The sequence below is a fragment of the Pteronotus mesoamericanus genome, unplaced genomic scaffold (genome assembly GCF_021234165.1).
Source record: "Pteronotus mesoamericanus isolate MK-2021 breed Mesoamerican mustached bat unplaced genomic scaffold, CSHL_Meso_final scaffold_85, whole genome shotgun sequence".
In the NCBI taxonomy this organism is placed as follows: Eukaryota; Metazoa; Chordata; class Mammalia; order Chiroptera; family Mormoopidae; genus Pteronotus; species Pteronotus mesoamericanus.
Genome location: NW_026555329.1, coordinates 6,483,940 through 6,502,569, shown reverse-complemented (window position 1 = coordinate 6,502,569; position 18,630 = coordinate 6,483,940). Strand labels below are relative to the sequence as shown.

Sequence of the window (18,630 nt, the reverse complement as noted above, 5' to 3'; positions counted from 1 at the left end):
CTTTGCAGCGACACCTAGATTCGTGTTGGATTTAATAACTGAGGGCCGAAGCCTAGCCAAGCTGACACATCAAAAAGACCATCACGGTCACCAACTGAAAACAGGACACAATAGGAAAGGATGAGTAAGAAGTCAGGTGTGGCAGGTCCAGCATGCATATTTAAATACTTAAAGCCCACTCAAGCAGCAGCCTGCTCATCTCCACAAGATTGATAGAGCTGGTTTTCAGCTGAGTTTACTAATAGAATAAACTGCTCCCTTAAAGTTAAGGTTACCCTCTAATTTATTATCCAAACAATACTGAGAATAAAAGACGGTTCTGTTAATTATGTCAGGACCACTAGAAAAACCAGGAGAGCCCCCGGCAAACCACAACATCTGGTTCCCTTACTCAGCCAGACATGCTTTGGGTCCTTCTTTTAACTTGCTTGTCAGTTTCTTCAGTACATGTATCTGATATACACAGTACCTCCTGTCTACTTTTATGTGGGGAAAAATGCGATCAACACAGAGTTTTGTTACAAAAGTTTAAATGGAGCAATTTTATTATTGCTACTCAGAGAAGCTTTTAAAAGGCAAGAATAATTTTTCCTTGAGTAGATCAATTTACAAGTGAAAGGATTAATTCTTAATAAACATTAAATGGATAAAAATTGTGAACAATTAATAGCCACTCATACCATCCACACCAAGTGATATAGCGACGTTACAGGAGGGAGAGGTGGCGGGGGATAACAATTAGGAGTTTGACTCTGGGGTAGGACTGCTTTGGTTCACATCCCACCGCCTTTGTTATTAATTATGTGAATTCAGACAAGTTTCTTGGTCTTTCTAAGCCTCAATTTCCCCACCTGTGAGATCAGGATAAAAATAAAGCCCAATATCACAGGAACATTTGAGGATTAAATAAAATAGTGCATGTTGAAATTGCTGGGCACAGTGCCTGGCACATAATAAATTTTCCATAACCAGGGGTTATTATTATTTATAGCTATGCAGTCTTTGAACCAAAATATCAAATAAGATTTTTTCAGGCAACACAATGAAATGCTACCCTTATATTTACTCCTGTTACTATTTGGTAGTTATTTTTTTAATAGCATGTTCATTCAAATTGGATTACCCTGGCACCAACACTATAGTGTATCTGGAAATATCCTGCCAGGTGACAAACCTCTTCTGGGGTGATGTTATGCATCATCCACATCTTCAAAATCTTTTTCCTAAACGCGACTCCCCTCCATGAAGTGTAGTTGTTGATTACAACCATGTGTTCATGATTTCTGCTGAGAGAAAAGCTAGCAAAGCCATCGGACTGTTCAACCTTACTAGAAACAATGGGGAATAAAAGTGCTTTCCCACTATGTTTTGTAGTTTATGAGACTATCTCTAGATAATTATTCAGTTCTAGAGTGACATGAAAATCAATTAATTTTAATGGTGGATAACAGATTATGGTAGTTAATAGTTCATCTAATTTCATGAGTCAAAGTGAATCAGACAATGCAGTGTAAATCTAATAAGAGTTGTGAGAGCTCGTTTGACTGTCAAATGCAAAAATGAATGAGCTTATCAGCAACTAGACAAAAACTAAAGCATTCTATACAAACTGTATTTTGTTTAAACATAGAATTAAGTTAGAAGCCTTGTGGAACATTAGACATATGTACTCTATTTCCCTTAAACTTGTTCTTAAAACTTAATCATTAAGCATTTACTATCTGAATTATGGTGTGTGTCTGTCTATTAAATAAAATAGCACAGCCCTGACCGGTGTGGCTTGGTGGACTGGGCGTGGTCCTGCAAAGAGAAAGGCCATCCGTTCAGTTCTTGGTCAGAGCATGTGCCTGGGTTGTGGGTTCTGTCCCTGGTTGGGGTGTGTATGGGAGGCAGCTGATTGACATTTCTCTTTCATATCAGTGTTTCTCTCCCTCTCTTTCTCCTCCCCTTGTCCTCTCTCTCAAAACATAAATAAATAAATAAATAAATAGAATTCAGAAAGAAAGTAGCACAAAATGATACACATATTCCCCTCTCCTTTTACCTTTTTCTTTCTAAATATATAGAGTAGAATGACTTAGAAATGTTGACGTTAAAAAGTTCTCCATGAAGGTTTGTGAACAATTGAAATGAAGGACAAGGCTGTCAGGGTCTGTTTATCATGTGGTATTAAAAATGCCTATTTTCTCTAGTAAATAATTTTTACCATTCTTAAATAAGTCCATTTTAACTCAGAAAAGAGCCACTTCTTCATAAGATTTAGCATAGCTGAGACTTGGGCTAATCACTGTCCCCTCTCCCAAATAATTCCGTTTACAGCCCTGTTTCCCCTCCCTAATCTGACAGAATGTACAAAGGCAGCTTCATGGAGACTTTCTTTTTAAAATGCTATGAAATGGTTTCTTTGAAATAATTGCAGCTCTACAGTAAAGGAATCACGAGGTTACAGTTGCCTGGTTTCTATTGATTCCCCTAGTTAATAAAGAGTTAAACAGTGAAGAGTAGTCTTTTATTTTTATTTTTTTTTTTTTAGAAAAAGGCATTTTGAAGGTGCTGGGGAGGGAAGGCCTGGTCCTAAGTGGTCATGTGGCTACCGCCATTCATCTTGGTAGTGACTATCTGTCAAAAGTGGCAAGAGTCCCTGTTAACAGCCCTGACCTGAGCAGTAATGAAGGGAGAGTGCACAGCAAAGTGTCCATTATCAGCAGGTCGGGAGCAGTAAATTGGAGCAGTTTGCTTCAATCTTGCTGCAGCTGAAATGTAAGATAGGTGGGGATCAGCAAGAGGCAATTTTATCCTATGATCATTTTTGTCAGATCGCATCAGTGGCAACTTAGTTCGATGCTTGATTTCAATTAACCAACTCTGGCCATAATGCTCCCAATGCTGGGGACGCTCTTGTCCAAGCCTGGCTCCTCATTATTTCTTATTTAAACCCACCTGAGCACACCCAGGTGCAGGAAGCCGCGATGTGGGGAAGAAGGAAGTGACCTGTGGATGGCAACGGCTGCTTACAAACCTCGTACACCAAACCTCATGGTGTCCTCGGTGGCTCTAAATGCTACCTTGCTTATCTGCAAGTTTCCTAACTCATAGGTCTGTTTTAGTGACCTTCAACTTTGGGTTTTACATATGTTGAACTCGCATGTTGTTTACTCTTTGGTAAAGGAATTAGCCTTTTGGATGACAGTTTTAGGGAGGGTCAGGTCACAAAATTCTGTACCTGTGCTAAGTGACGTGAAGCTGACACAAGCACAAGAAAAGGAGTGTGAAGCTTGAAGACCGAAGCGTTTTAACTCTCAGATCCCTGAGAACTATTTATTTGGTTCAGTGATCCTACAAAACATATGCATATATACATATGCAAGGCCACCTCTGCTCTCCAGGAGTTTACAATTCAGGAGGACAAATAAGACTACACAAGTGGCTGTAATAAAAGTAGGAAGTCCCATAAGAGGGAAACAATGTCCTACCAAAATTCAGAGAAAGATCACTGTGGTTCGAGAAATCAGGAAACAGGAAAAAGATAAACATTCCCACTGGGTCTTGGTGAACGTGTAGGATATTTCTGGGTGAAATTGGTGAGTGGCTTTTACTAGTTTCCTATTGCTGCCTAACACATTACCATCAATTTAGCTGCTTACATCACCACTTTATTAGCTCATGGTTTCTGTGGGTCAGGAACTGAATTAGCTGAGTCCTTTGCTCAGGATCGCACTAGACTGAAATCAAGGGTTAGCCAGGGCTGCGGTCGCAGGTGAAAGTTGGGTTCCTCGTTTAAGCGCCTACAAGTGGTTGGCAAAATTCAGTTCCTTGAAACTGAAGGACTAAGTCCCCACTCTTACTGACTGCCAAAGGGGGTCACTCTCAGCTCCTAGAGGCACTTGTTCCCCGGCAAGTGGCTTCTTCCACAATATGAGTTTGCTCTTTCAAGACCAGCAGGATCAATCTCTCTCTGATTTTAAGAAGGACCCAGTCCATCAGCTAAAGGGGGAGGGGGGAGGTTGTTAGGGGGCGGAGGGATTGAGCAAAAAGAACTCATGGACAGGGACAACAGTGTGGTGATTGCAGGGGTGGGGGTATGAAGGGACTAAATAGTAATGGGAAAAAATACATTAAAAAAATTTTTTTAAACAGCAAAGGCCCAGTTCCACCTAAGCACTTAGCTAAATAGGTCAGCTTCATCCTTTTGATTAAAGTCAACAGATTATTGACCTAACCCCAGGAGTGACATCCCATCATACTCACTGGCTCATACTCCAAAAAAGGAGACTACACAAGGCGTACACAAGGGTACATCGTGCAGTGAGAGCCCTGAGGACCACCGGGCATTGCACTGTAGGAAGAACAGCTTTTGAGAAAAGGAGGGTGGACAGAAAGCACGAGTGACGTTTGCGACCTGGTAATGTGTCAAATTTTCTCAACCAAATGAAAAACTGGAGGTGGTTGAAGGATATTAGTCTAGAAAGAAATTTTAGATTAAGTCTAGGTAGAATCTTAAGTTTCAGAGTATGAACTCGCCAAAGGTTTTCAAATGGTAACATAATTACCATTATGATTTTTAGGAAAATGTATCTGCTGTGCAGGCTGGATTGAGAGAAAAGGGGTTGTTCCGTCTCTGAGGATGGACTCTTTGAGGACAGAGTCTCGCTGCTGTTCACTGCCGTAGCTCCAAGTGGAACACAGTGGACACTTATTACACGTTTGCGGAGGGAAGGAATGAATGTGGGCGGAACATGCCAGGAGCAATCGCCATGGTCTGGACGAGCAATATTAAGCAGGGAGTTGGATAGGGCAGTGATGCAAATGGAAAAGAGGAGATGCACTGAAAAGGTACTGCAGGACTGCCAGCAAAGGGTTCTACAAGCATGTGGAATAGGAAGAAAAGGGAAATCAGGTCGATGTCAAGATTTATAACATAGGTTCCTGGGAAACTAGAATATAATGAAAAAGAATAGTTACTTAGCCTTATGCAGAGAAAATCACCAATTGTTTGGCTAATTTTTCACTTCTGAGGCAGATTTTGGTGTTGTGTGGACAGTTCCAAATTATATTTTTTAATGGTATATATTCTCCTCCAGGTCTTTAAGTTTTAGTGAACTATAGTTGACATACAGCACTGTGTTAGTTTAAGATGTGAACTTGACTTTCATATGTTGTAAAATGATTACCACAATAAGTTTACTCAACCTCTATCATCTCATATAGATAAAAAAAAGAAAAAGAAAAAGTTGTTTTCCTTGTGATGAGAATTCTTAGGGTTTACTCTCTTAATTTTCAAATATGTCACATAGCAGTGTTAATTATAATCATTCTGTTGTACGATACATCCCTAGTACTTCTTTATCTTATTATAAGTTTGTACCTTTGACCACCTTCATCAAGTTTCCGCATCCTAGACTGCTGTCTCTGGTAAGCACAAATCTGATCTCTTCTTCTGTGAGTGTGGGTTTTCTGTTAGTTTCAGATTCCACATAACCTTCAGTGAGATCACCAGTGCTTACCTTCCTTTGTCTGACTTATCCCAGTTACCATAATGCCGTCCAGGTTTATCCATGTCGTTGCAATGGCAGAATTTCTTTTTTTTTTAAATGCCTGAAAAATCTTCCATTGCATCTATTTATATATATATCTGTACCTATATAGATATATATTCTCACATTTTTTATCCATTTCTCCATCAGTGGACACAGGTTGTTTCCATGTCTTGGGTATTGTAGATAATGTTGCAGTGAATGTGGGGGTGCAGATATCTCTTTGATGGAGCATTTCTGTTTTTATTTCTTCGGATATATTACTAGAAGCGGGTTTGCTGGATCACATGGTAGTTCTAGTTTTAATTTTTGAGGAAACTTCACACTGTTTTCTATAGTGGCTGCACCAATCCACAGTCCTGCCAACAGTACACAAGAGTTCCCTTTTATCCATGTCCTCGCCAAAATGTTTTATTTTGTCTTTTTGATGATGGCCATTCTATCAAGCATGAGACAAAATGGTGGTTTTATTGTGGTTTTGATTTTGATTCCCTAATGAGTAATGATATTGATCACCTTTTCATGTACCTGATTATTTATGTATGTTCTCTGGAAAAATGGCTGTTCAGGTCCTTTACCCATTTTTAAATAATATTATTTGGTTTATTGCTATTGAGTTATATGAGTTCTTTATATGTTTTAGATATTAACCGATTATCAGACATGTGGTTTGCAAATATTTTCCCCATTCCATAGATTGTCTTTACACTTTGTTGATCACTCCTTTTGCTGTGCAAAAGCTTTTTGGTCTGATGTAGTCCCACTTGTTTTTAATTTTGTTGCTTGGCTTTAGGCGTCTTATCCAAAAATCATGCTAAGGAGCATTTTTTCTATGTTTTCTTCTAGGAGTTTTATGGTGTCCAGTCTTATATTTAAGTCTGTAATTTATTTTTGAATTCATATTTATGAGTAGCTTTAGGCAGGGGTCAACATTCATTCTTTTACGTGTGAATATCCAATTATCCCAGCACTAATTTATTGAAGAGACTGTCTTTTTTCCACTGGATATTCTTGGACATTTGTCAAATATTTTAAGTTTCTGATTTATAATATATATTGTATACACAGATATTGAGAGATAGATACATAGATAAATGTTGCTTATTAGTGGCACATATATATATAAAATTCATAATATATATGTAAGTAATTTGGAAAAATTTGTAAATGACATCCAGGATTACTGAAGAAATATAAAATAGATAACTCTCATCAGAAAAGGTTGAAGTAATTGAGCCATTTAGTCACAACCTTAGAGTGCAAGGTTATCCAACTTTTTAACCAGTGATCACTAATAACACCCTCGGTGCATGATCATTCTGTCTTTGCTTGGACAATCCCAGAGACTGAGAATTCACTGGATTTTTGGACAGGCCATTTAACTTTTGGATGGCTTTAATTGTAGGTAGGTCTTTCACCACATACCAAAATCTGGCTTCTCATGACTTACCTCCACTGCCCACCGCCTGGTCTCCAGAGCAGTGCCCCGCAGACCTCATGCTCCCCCAGCGACAGCACTTCAGGCCAAGGCAAGGGCCATTTTTGGGGGGTAAGGAATGCATTTCTGAGGACTTTGCGTATTTAAAATTCATGAAGACAGACTAATTCTGATAAAGGATGGGGCTTATTCTTTTTTACTGGTTAAAAGTGGTGCTTCCTTGTGGCAGTAAGGGAAGTACAATTCACTAGCCCTCTAGCTTTGAACTTATACAATTCTCGATTAATTTTTAATTATAGAGAGTTTCCTTTGGAGAATAAGGAGAGCTGTTTCATATTTCTTTTAAAAAGTTCTGAAAGAAAGTTCTCATCTCTCCAAGGCTCCTCTTTCCAAAGCCCCTCAGCATATGGGAAGAATTAGAGGTATCATATTAGTCTATCAAAGCTGCCCGTGACATCAGTCATCTCTGGCAGTCTATAAGAACAAGAAAACTAACTGAGGGATTCAAGGATTTGCATTTCCAGAGGCTGGAGATTAGACCAGGTGACCCCCGAGGTCCTCCAGTGTTGACGGTATTCTGACTTTTGATCTTCAACCCTGGGTTTCTTAACTGTAACACTGTGACCACATTTAAATTTCTCGTAGGTATGAAACATATCTAACAAAATATAAATTTAAAATATAATTTGGCACGTGTGACTACCATTGTATGCAATATATTTATGTGTGTATATAATACATAATAATAAATATCCCAAAACCATTTATTTGCTTTCTTTAAGCCTTCAGCCTCACATGGGGGCCAATCTCTACCACCGTTTGACAATTTAACTTTTATCTACATATTTTTGTGTGTTTTTTATGTAACATTTTATATTCTTTCTCATGGAGCACTTAAGCCAAGAGAGAAATATCAGAAACAAAAAGAAAAAATACTTTTTCATAACACTTCACAGATAAAATTTTCTACTGGTTTTCTTTTAAGAAATGCATGTTCAGATACAATTTTTAAGATCAACTAACTGAATGACTCCATGCAAAAAGGTAGCAGTTCACCACACCACCCATACTCACACCTTCTTTAACACTCCGCCATGTGGCATTTTTGACAGCTCTTCAATCCAATAAGAAGGAGGACAGCAGCTGACTCACCGCACTGTGGCCTTGGAGAAGTGTGGCTTCGGAGGGAAAAGACCTCCGCTTGCCAGGAGGCCACCACAGGCCTAGGCGCCGGCCCATGGACTGCCGCTGGGGCTGAGACAGAGGCTACCAGTTCACAGAACTGGCAGCTTTGCTTGGGACCCCATGATCCTTCCTAGGGAGTCACGGAGAGGAAAAGGCTGAGAGCCACTTGCGCCAGATTTCCATCCCAGGGACAGATGCAAGTGAGTGCATCCACTTCTGTCCCTCACCAGCTCCTAGGCTTGCAGGACCAAACTCAAAGACAGCTGGTTTGTAAGTAATTGAATCATGTTACAGGATTGCTAGACAGACTTCCAGGGTTGCTTGGCCTGAAGAAGGAGGAGAGTCCCATTTTGTGCCTTGGGCTGGACCATAGTGGCAAAACAACAATCATTAATAGACCTTCAAATGCTCAAGCTCAAGGTACAGTTCCAATAATAGGAGTCAGCTTAGAGAAATTCAAGTTACCCTGTTTGTCTTTGACAGTGTTTGATGTGTCATGTCAAGGAAGATACAGAAATCTCTGGGAACACTGCTATACCAAGTACAAGCCATCATTTTTGTCATTGATAGTGGTGATGGATTAAGAATGGTTGTGGCCAAAGTAGAACTGGATACTCTTCTGAATCATCCAGATATTAAGCACCACTGAATGCCAGTCTTATTCTTTGCCAACAAAATGGACCTTGGAGATGCTGTGACATGTGTGAAAGTGTCTCGTTGCTGTGTTTAGAGAACATCAAAGATAAACCATGACATATTTGTGCTTTTGGTGCCATAGAAGGAGAAAGATCACAAGAAGGTGTAGATTGGTTTCAAGACCGGAGCCAGGCTGTGAAGACATGAAAAGACAGTATTTAGAAACCTCAATATTGCCAATTCAAGGAACATATTCTAAGGCCAACTGAATACATCAAATTATTTTAAATACGTTTGTGCATCTAAGAAAACTTTATAATTTGCTTGCAATTAAGGACTCTGAATAAACAATATGAGAATATAGGACTTCAGATATGCTAATCTGTCCATTAATTATTTGAAAATAAATCCTTAGAAAGGCCTCCCAGAATTATCAACTTCTTGGAAAAGGGCTACATTTGATTGTAATGAAAATGTTTAAAGTCAGAGTTAAAATCTGTCTCTCTAGTTCATCATGAATTATGATATCTTTAATGTATTTTATTTTTTAATTGTCATCTAAAAATTTAGTTAATAGTATGACTACAGTGTGATAGTGCTTGTGAAAAAGAACCTTAAATAATTTATAAGGGACCATGGATAATTAATGTATATTAGATGTTTACTATATGTCACCACCAATCATAAAATGTAATGTAAAAAAAAAAAATCAACTAACTTAAACCCTAACTAACCCCATCATTTTTTGATATTCAAACAAGTAGCAGAGATATTGATGTTCAGAAGAGCACTCCTCCCCTTTGAAAACTTTGTTCTGTTGTTTTTTCACACACTGGAAATCCTCAGCAAAAGACAGATTTATGCGTAGTCACAGAATGATTTGTGAAAAATTATGCAGTAATTGGGCTGAGAGAGAAGTGAAACGTCTCTTTATGTTGAATCCTTCTCACACCAAGACAGGAACAAAGACCATGAAATTGTCCCCCTAACAGGAAAGCAATCTATGTCAAAATATTACTTTATTGAAATGATGATTATTTAAATTTCTCAACCCAACAGCATGTACAAAATGAGAATAAACATCAAGAAGAAACGTGCTCAAGATCTCATAGCTGAAGTTTCCTTGGCGCTTTCAATACTTGCTCCCCTGATGGAAAGTTAAGCAGTAGGTTCATATCTTCATAGTCTATACAAATAATTAGTAAGCTGTGAAAAAGTTATGAGGCAACTCCTATCCTCCTCACTAGTTAGCCTCAATCTGGATTCTGTCTGTACTAACCAACCAAGTGCAAAGCTGAGAAAATAATGTAGTTATACTGGCCTCGGGTATATTGAATTGAAAATCATTATACATGGAAATTATGATAAGAGATGAACATTTTGGGTAAAAATTGGGGTTTTTAAGGTATGGAGAAACAGCTTTTAAAATAGGGTATCAAAGGCATAAATTATAAAAAATGATAGATTTTACTTCATAGAATTTCTACACTATTCATGGTAGACAGTGAAAAAGCCAAAGACTTGGATGATAAGTATTGTCTTAATATATGAGGGAGAAAGCAGATGGACACACCAGTAGAAAAATGGACAAGGGATTTACACAAATAAGCTACAGAAGAAAGAAGTACCTAATAAGTGACAAAGCTATAACTTGTATCTTCTTAATAATCAAATAAATGAAAATTAAAATAGTAAGAATTTATTTTTTATATATCAAATTGGAAAAGAACACATTCTTATACATTGATGTGAAAGTGTGGGAAGTATAAATGTATATATTTCTCTACATATATTTGAAAATATATAGAGAAAGAATTATGCATACTCTTTGAACCAGCAGTAACCATTTTTGGAAATTATCTTGGGAAAATAATGAAAGATTTATCCAAAGGTATAGCTACAACAATATTTCTAGAAGGGGTATATAATATTAAGTTTGTAGAAACCCTAAATGTCTAACAATAGTGAAGTAGTTTAAGTACATGTGGAATACTAAAATATATTATAATCTGTGTCAATTAAAATGATGTTGTAGAAACATACATGTTAGTTATACAGGTAAATATTATAATTCAGGTAAAACAAATGAGGTCAACTTATATTAACACAACTAACAAAAACATGATTAATAGGAAAAGCAAGATGTATGGAAAGATACATACACCTAAAATCAATTGTTTGCATTTAAAAATACACAAAGCAACAGTATATGTTTTTATGAACATATATAGTAAAGAATAAAAATATGGATGGAAAGTCTACACTTCGGGGAAGAAAGTGAGGTGAAGAAGATCAGGGAAAGTTGAAGGAGTGCCTTCAATCATAGTGTAACATTTCCTCATTTGAAAACACCAATCAGAAGAAAATATGACAAAATGTCAACAATTATTAAACCTGGATGATGGGTACTTTTCTACTGACTATATCATTCTATATTTAAACATGTTTGAAATTTTACAATTAAAGTTATTTTAAAAATTTAATAAATGGATGTTTATGAACATGGAAAATTATTTCAGATATATTAGGTATCCACTCAGTAACTAAATTGTAAAACATAATGCCACTAAAAAATTTTAATATGTGCATTTGCACATAACTAAAGCTTATAACCATAGTTCTCAATGTTTAAACAATGTTAACCATAGTTACCAATGACTGGTTGAAAGACAGCCTACTTTACCTTTTTTTTTTTTAATCTGTATTTTCTGGTCTTTATACAATGATCATGTGATAGAAATTATTTTTATTTTGGCATCAATCTTCATTTTATATCAGTAGTAATGTATATTAATTTTTAACCCAAAATAAAATTTACATGTCCGGCATCTGTTTAAAAACTTTGAAAAAACTCCCACCTTAATCCTAAAAAGAATTACAAAATGAATGGGCTGCTGCCAAGGAGGAATGTGGTGTCTGTGAACTCCTTATTTGTTGGTGACATTTGCACGTGTCACTCTAACTTTCAGTGGCCATTTCTTTGCTTAGATCTTGAAGGACAAAGTCAGAGTTTAAACATTCTAACCTCCTATCTTGCTCAGTAGTTCTTGGAATTTTCCACATTCATGGAAGAAATTGAATGCCAAGTGGACTTGGTTGAAGGAGAAAGAAGTGTCCCTGCAAGAGCAGTATGGTGGCATGGTTAGGGGCTAGAGCAGGATCAGAGCTACCTGACAAGTAACTGGTATATGGAGAAGTAGAATCTCTTTGTGTAGAAAATGTTGGGAAGAAAAAAAAATACCAGAGACCTGGAGAGAGCTTTAGAGTCTGGTGGGTTTTCATCATTTGACCAAGAAGAGAACACATTTGAGTGCTAATGTGAAGTCCTTCAGTAAAGGAAAGATGGGAAAGAGAAAGATGGAGGCGTAAGTAGATACATTTTGCCTCCTCGCACAACCAAAAGCAGGACAGCAACAAATTTAAAGACAAAAAATAACCAGAACTGTCAGAAAAGCAAACTGTATGGAAGTCTGACAACCAAGGAGTTAAACATTCATCCAGACTGGTAGGAGGGACGGATATGGGCAGCCAGGTGCAGAGGATGAGTGACAAGGCAGCAGCTGGAGGACTGGGCGGTCCCACATCTGCCTGTGGATAAACCAAGAGGAACAGCTGGGGAGCGAGACAGATCACACAACCCAGGATTCCAGTGCAGGAAAAGAAAGCCTCATAACCTCTGGAGGTAAAACCTGTCAGGGTTGCAGCAGCAGGAAAACTCCCAGCCTCACAGGAGAGTCCATTGGAGAGACCCATGGAGCCCTGGAATGTACACAAACCCACCCACCTGGGAATCAGCACCAGAAGGGCCCAATTTGCTTGTGGGTAGTAGGGGAGGGGGAAGTGACTGAAAGCTGGCCAAGAGCCAAGCAAGTGGCATTGTTCCCTCTTGGACCCCTCCCCCACAGAGAGTGTCACAACCCAGCAACCTGGGTTGTCCCACCCTGGCAAACACCTAAGTCTCTGCCCCTTCTAACGTAACAGGCATGCTGAGACAAAGAAAAATGGCCCAAGTGAAAGAACAGATCAAAGCTCCAAAAATAGAACTAAGCGATGAACAGATAGCCAACCTATCAGATGCTCAATTCAAAATACTGGTAATCTGGGTGCTCACTGAATTGGTTGAGTATGGCTGCAAAATGGAGGAAAATGTGAAGGCTATGCAAAGTGAAATACAGAAAAATATACAAGGAACCAACAGTGAGGGGAAGGAAACCAGGACTCAAATCAACGATTTGGAGCAGAAGGAAGAGATAAACATTCAGCCAGCACAGAATGAAGAAACAAGAATTCAAAAATATGAGGAGAGGCTTAGGAACCTCTGGGACAACTTTAAACATTCCAACATCTGAATCATAGGGGTGCCAGAAGAAGAGGAAGAGCAAGAAATTGAAAACTTATTTGCACAAAAAATGAAGGAGAACTTCCCCAATCTGGCCAAGGAAATAGACTTCCAGGAGATCCAGGAAGCTCAGAGAGTCCCAAAGAAGTTGGACCCAAGGAAGCACATACCAAGGCACATCATAATTACCTTACCCAAGATTAAAGATAAGGAGAGAATCTTAAAAGCAGCAAGAAAAAAAGGAGAGAGTTACCTACAAAGGAGTTCCCATAAGACTATCAGCTGATTTCTCAAAAGAAACATTACAGGCAAGAAGGGGCTGGAAAGAAGTATTTAAAGTCATGAAAGGCAAGGACCTACATCCAAGATTACCCTATCCAACAAAGCTATCATTTAGAATCAAAAGGCAGAGAAAGTGCTTCCCAGATAAGGCCAAGTTAAAGGAGTTCATCATCACGAAGCCCTTACTATATAAAATGTTAAAGGGACTTATCTAAGAAAAAGAAGATCAAAACTATGAACAGTAAAATGACAACAAACTCAACTACCAACAACTGAACCTAAAAAAAAGAAACAAAAACAAACTAAGCAAACAAGTAGAACAGGAACAGAATCACAGAAATGGAGATCAGAGGAGAGAGGGAGGGAAGAGAATGGGGGAGAAGGTACAGGGAATAAGTGGCATAAATAGTAGGTACAAAATAGGCAGGGGGAGGTTAAGAATAGTATAGGAAATGGAGAAGCCAAAGAACTTATATGTGCGACCCATGGACATGAACTAAGGGGTGGGGGATGCTGGTGGGAGTGGGGTGCAGGGCAGAGGGAAATAAAGAGGAGAAAAGAATGGGACAACTGTAATAGCATAATCAATAAAATATATATATTGAAGAAAAAGATGGGAAAGAAGCACAGCGTGGGTGAGAAAGACTAGGAGACTAGAAGAGTAACAAGTGGTGTGAGGTTTCTGAGAAAAGGGAAGAACCAGAGCACATCTGGACACACTGGTTTTAAAAGGAGGAGGAAGAGAGGTTGGGAAACTGAGGTGGGTTTTACATGGGATAGGAAGGTGAAGGAGTTCCTTTGGGTGAACTACGATCTTGCAAAGAGAAACTTGATACCCCAATCTTTTATATGAACCAAATATAGTACGTAGGCTGAGGATGCACTGCCCTCTTACACACGCACACACAACATACACAAGTTCAAAAAAGAAGATGGAGGGGGAAATGACTCTCTCATGAGGAACAAAAATAATGACAAGGACAATAAGAATAACTATGACATCGACACTAAATTCCATTCCTGAAAGTCAATGCTAAGGACTCAATTAAAATAAAGTTTTGGTCTGAAATTAGTTGAAAACAAGGCTTTAAAAGTCAACCAAAGAATTCAGGTTATTTAGCTCCTACCCTGAGATAGGACTAGAATGAGATGATCTGAATAGCTAATATGGAAAGTAAAACTAGAACTTCTGTTTCCTTTGCAGTGTTTGAAATGATTTGTAAATCTGAACCAACTGAATTAAACAGGTGGTGCATAAGACTTGAATCCAATGATTAAGGATACCTACTCAGTAATTTACGGGAAAATTGTATTGAGTTTGGATATTATCATGACCATTTTTACCACACACTATATACCTGTGTAAGATATCACCTTAATAGAAACAAATTTACATTATTTTTCTCCACATCAAAACCTTAGTAGATGTTTTTGACCGTTCCTGTTAAGAGGCACTGCGTATCATCTTGGTTGGGCATAAATGATATTTCTTACAGTATCATGATGTTTTATAGTATCGTGATGGGAAGAAAAAAAGGGTTATAAGTGTTTAAAATAAAGAAATTCATGTACTCTTTATATAGACTCATTCTTCTCTTGGTTTGCTCAATTCAAAATCCAAAGACTGTGTGTTTGGGGGGGGGGGGTTGTCTTCAATTATATTTTTAAAAATCCCAGTGAAAGTATGGAATTTAAAATAACTGAAAATGGTTTATGCACTGCTGCTTGTTTCTATACTGATTTTTTAAAATCCTTAGTAGTTTTTCATATTTGCTTTATGCCCTTTAAAGGACTCAGATTCATAATATACAAAGAAATCTATGTGATATATAGAGCAGCGCCATAAACCATATTTTATGCATAACAGTGATTAAATGCACAGCTGATATATTTCACTAAGATGGAAACCATGTCGAAAGGCTTACATTTTGATAAGTTTCCTTTTGGGAGGCATTTCTAAATTACTTAAGTTGAAGAATAAAATGACTTGTTTGTGAATTTACATGCTCTTTTTAATCATCTTTAGGTAAAGCCGATATGGCAAAGACGCTAAATTACAGGCAGCAGTGGGAATCTACTGTGTAAAAGGCACAGAATTGTTTTGTATATGAGTCTATGAGGAATATTCTGTTCAAGGAGTGGAGACATAAGAAAATTACCTAACTCATGAACCACACATTAAGAGCGTAGTCAGCTGTTGTAAATGCGTATCCAACAACAAACCATTATGTGTCTTTGACTTAATTATACGTGCTTATTACACACCTGTACTGGAGAGTAGAGGCTGCTATTTGCATTACTTGTGGTTTTCTCTATCAAAACAGCATCAGTATTATGGAGCTTATCAAGGTTATGTATGATTTCTCTGGCTCAAGTGTATGAGTTCCTTTATTTTGTGCACAACCCAAATGAGATTAGGGGAACAAATAAGGAAATACTCTAATCATATTAGCAAAGCATTTCTAAACTTAGAAATGCCATGAATTTGTAGACATGGACAAGCATCAGCAAAATTACTAAGCTTTTGTAAATCAACCTATGTGTAGGAAGAGTGTAAAAAAGTTATATAAAATCAGCATTTAATTTTTCCCCAGAGTTCCATCCTAAGGGTATTAATTATGATGATGATGATGATAGTGTTATTTACAGAGTAATTTGGAATAGGGAAAATGTTAAACTACCAAATAAATTATGATACACAGTTTTTCAAGTCCCATTAAATAAACACTCTAACCAAAATTTTTCTATATGTTTTAAGAGCATCTACTAGCTAAATGGAAATATTAAAACATTTATTATGTGGAAAGTACATTTTAAATGTAAAACTATATATGTATGGAAAACAGCCTCAAGAGATCTTAAGTGGGCCCAAACAAAAGAATTGTATGGAACAATTCATTTAAAAACATTACCAACACTTGTGACTTTTACAAATCAGATTCCCCAGTCATTTTGATATATACTTATTTTACAGCATCTAAGAGTCGTTAACCAGTCCTTTAACTTCCCCACTGTCTGTACATATCTTTCCCTATTTTCTCTTTACTCCCATGTTTCTTTCCACAGGGGAAAAAGCGAGATCACAGTAAGGAACATAACACATGTCCTCATAAACATAATCCTATGATCGTAATGCAAAGAATACCATTTCAGAGGAATAAACAACAAATGGTACCCAGTGCCCAGAGAAAATTAAAATTCTATTTGGTATTCCCCCAAGGTCTAGTGCCAGTCCCACAGTTGAAGTTTGATAGTTTCTCAGGAAGACAAAAGCTTCCTAAAATGAGGGGTTTGGCGTCATGAAAAATATGATATAAGTAAAAGCAGAAGGGCTAATAATGTTATTGACCTATAGACGATACAAGAAAGGAGCAGATGGCGGTTTGGAAAAAATATAGTTATTTTAATAGATGCTTCTTAATATGAAACATGAATTGGATTTCTTATAACCACAGAAAATCTACAAATCTCTACTAACACCAAGTTTCTAGAAATATAAATAATGCTCTAGTAATATTTTTCTTAGAATAGAACACGGTCAAAATAAAGTAAAATTTTTCCAGCACTTGCTTACAATGTCATATTTTAAAGGTTCTATAACCCTTTTACTCACAAAACAGAGACACTAAAATAAATACAATCTCTTTTTTATATTACTATATAAGATTCTAAACTAATTTTGCCTCATTTTATTAATATTTAGAGATTATTCTTAAATTCATTTTATTTAGAAGTGCTTATTTTTATTCAACTACTGCAGCAACATTTTTCTTAAGAATTGCTTTTAGAATGAAACCATTTGCAATGACTAGAACAATGAAGTAATTTTTTTTTTGGAATTTAGATTATCTACACAATGTCTATTACATATTTTTGCAACTCAGCAAATTATTTCATTTCTCTCACCCTAGTATGGAAATTTAATCTAGGTATTTATTTCACTTTCGGTAACCTATTTGAAGAAAGACTAACTACCCTTCAGTATACAGTATTACATTATGCATGCAAAACTGATACTATAAATTATGCAATCTAACAAAAAATTATTAATGGTTTGGGGGCGTTGGTGGGGACACAACCATGAAACCTCAACTGCTAGCAATAGAAGTAATTTTCTCTGCTGCCCATCAGTGAAAGGAAAGGAACCCAGAGTGTCTATGTTTAAACAGGTCCATTGCATTCACTCTCCTTTACACAGGTCACTATTTATAAAGACAAACAACAGTGAGGTCTCAAAACAAACTTCAAGTCTAAACCAGTGACCACCTTTAAACATCAGTAAGCAGACAATTTAAAGCTCGGTACTTTGATACTTTTCCATTAAGGTCCATTTTAATATGTAACTTATGACAGCAGAATAAGGACAGAATTGTCTTTTTTTTTCTATTGATAACAGAATTCACAGCTATTTTTCCCTGCTGTTGTCACTAGTGCTCCCCCTAAATGGAGTATTAATGATTAAAGTCACTGAACTGTAGGTTCTAAAGTCTTTTCAGTCATTTTAGTATCACCTGAACCAGAGAAGGGGTTGTGCAACCACCGGAGCAAATCCTTCTGAAAGCCTGTGCTGTAGAGAATGCAGGTGCCTGCTCGACGCAGGGTTGGAATAGGAAGAACCCTGGCCAGGACCATTCGCAGGCATCCCAGGCTGGCACGGAAGTTGGAGAGGAGGGTGGAAACCCTGAGCCCTTTGGGCCATACATATACCCCTTATATTTGTGATTTTTTTTTTCTACTGCAACACTTTTCAACACCAGGAGTCGAGGTTCAAGGAGTTGATTAGGTTTTTGCAGAAGTGGTTCACCAGACAGAGTTAAGTCTGCTGCAGTGGACGTGGGTCTAGGCTGAGTAGAGAAGACAAACCACAGGGTTGAGATTGGGGAAGCCAAGCCAGCAAAGAGTATTTCACAGAGAGAACAGGTCCTCCCTCCCCATATCCTGCGCCCCTTCATAATGACAGTTGCCATAACATGTAGCATTTCATGTCAAATAGTGTAAATCTGGGAGCAAATATTCAGTTTGAGGAATTCTGTTTTACAGAAAGCTTTTCATTTCTAAAAATATATAGCATAAAAATTGTAGAAAAATGTAATCATATATGGGAATTAGGTGTGTATTAAGACAAATCTTACTATAATTTCTTGGATTTGTGCTCACAGCAAGTATATTATGTCCCAAAATCTCGGGGCGGGGGCGGGAAAACAACAGGTTTTATA

General features: G+C 37.5%; 1 pseudogene; it reads left to right on the top strand.

The window, feature by feature from the left end:
- The first annotated feature begins 8,351 nt into the window (after nt 1–8,351).
- Nucleotides 8,352–9,000, top strand: LOC129063028 (ADP-ribosylation factor-like protein 6; annotated as a pseudogene).
- Nucleotides 9,001–18,630: the final 9,630 nt, after the last annotated feature.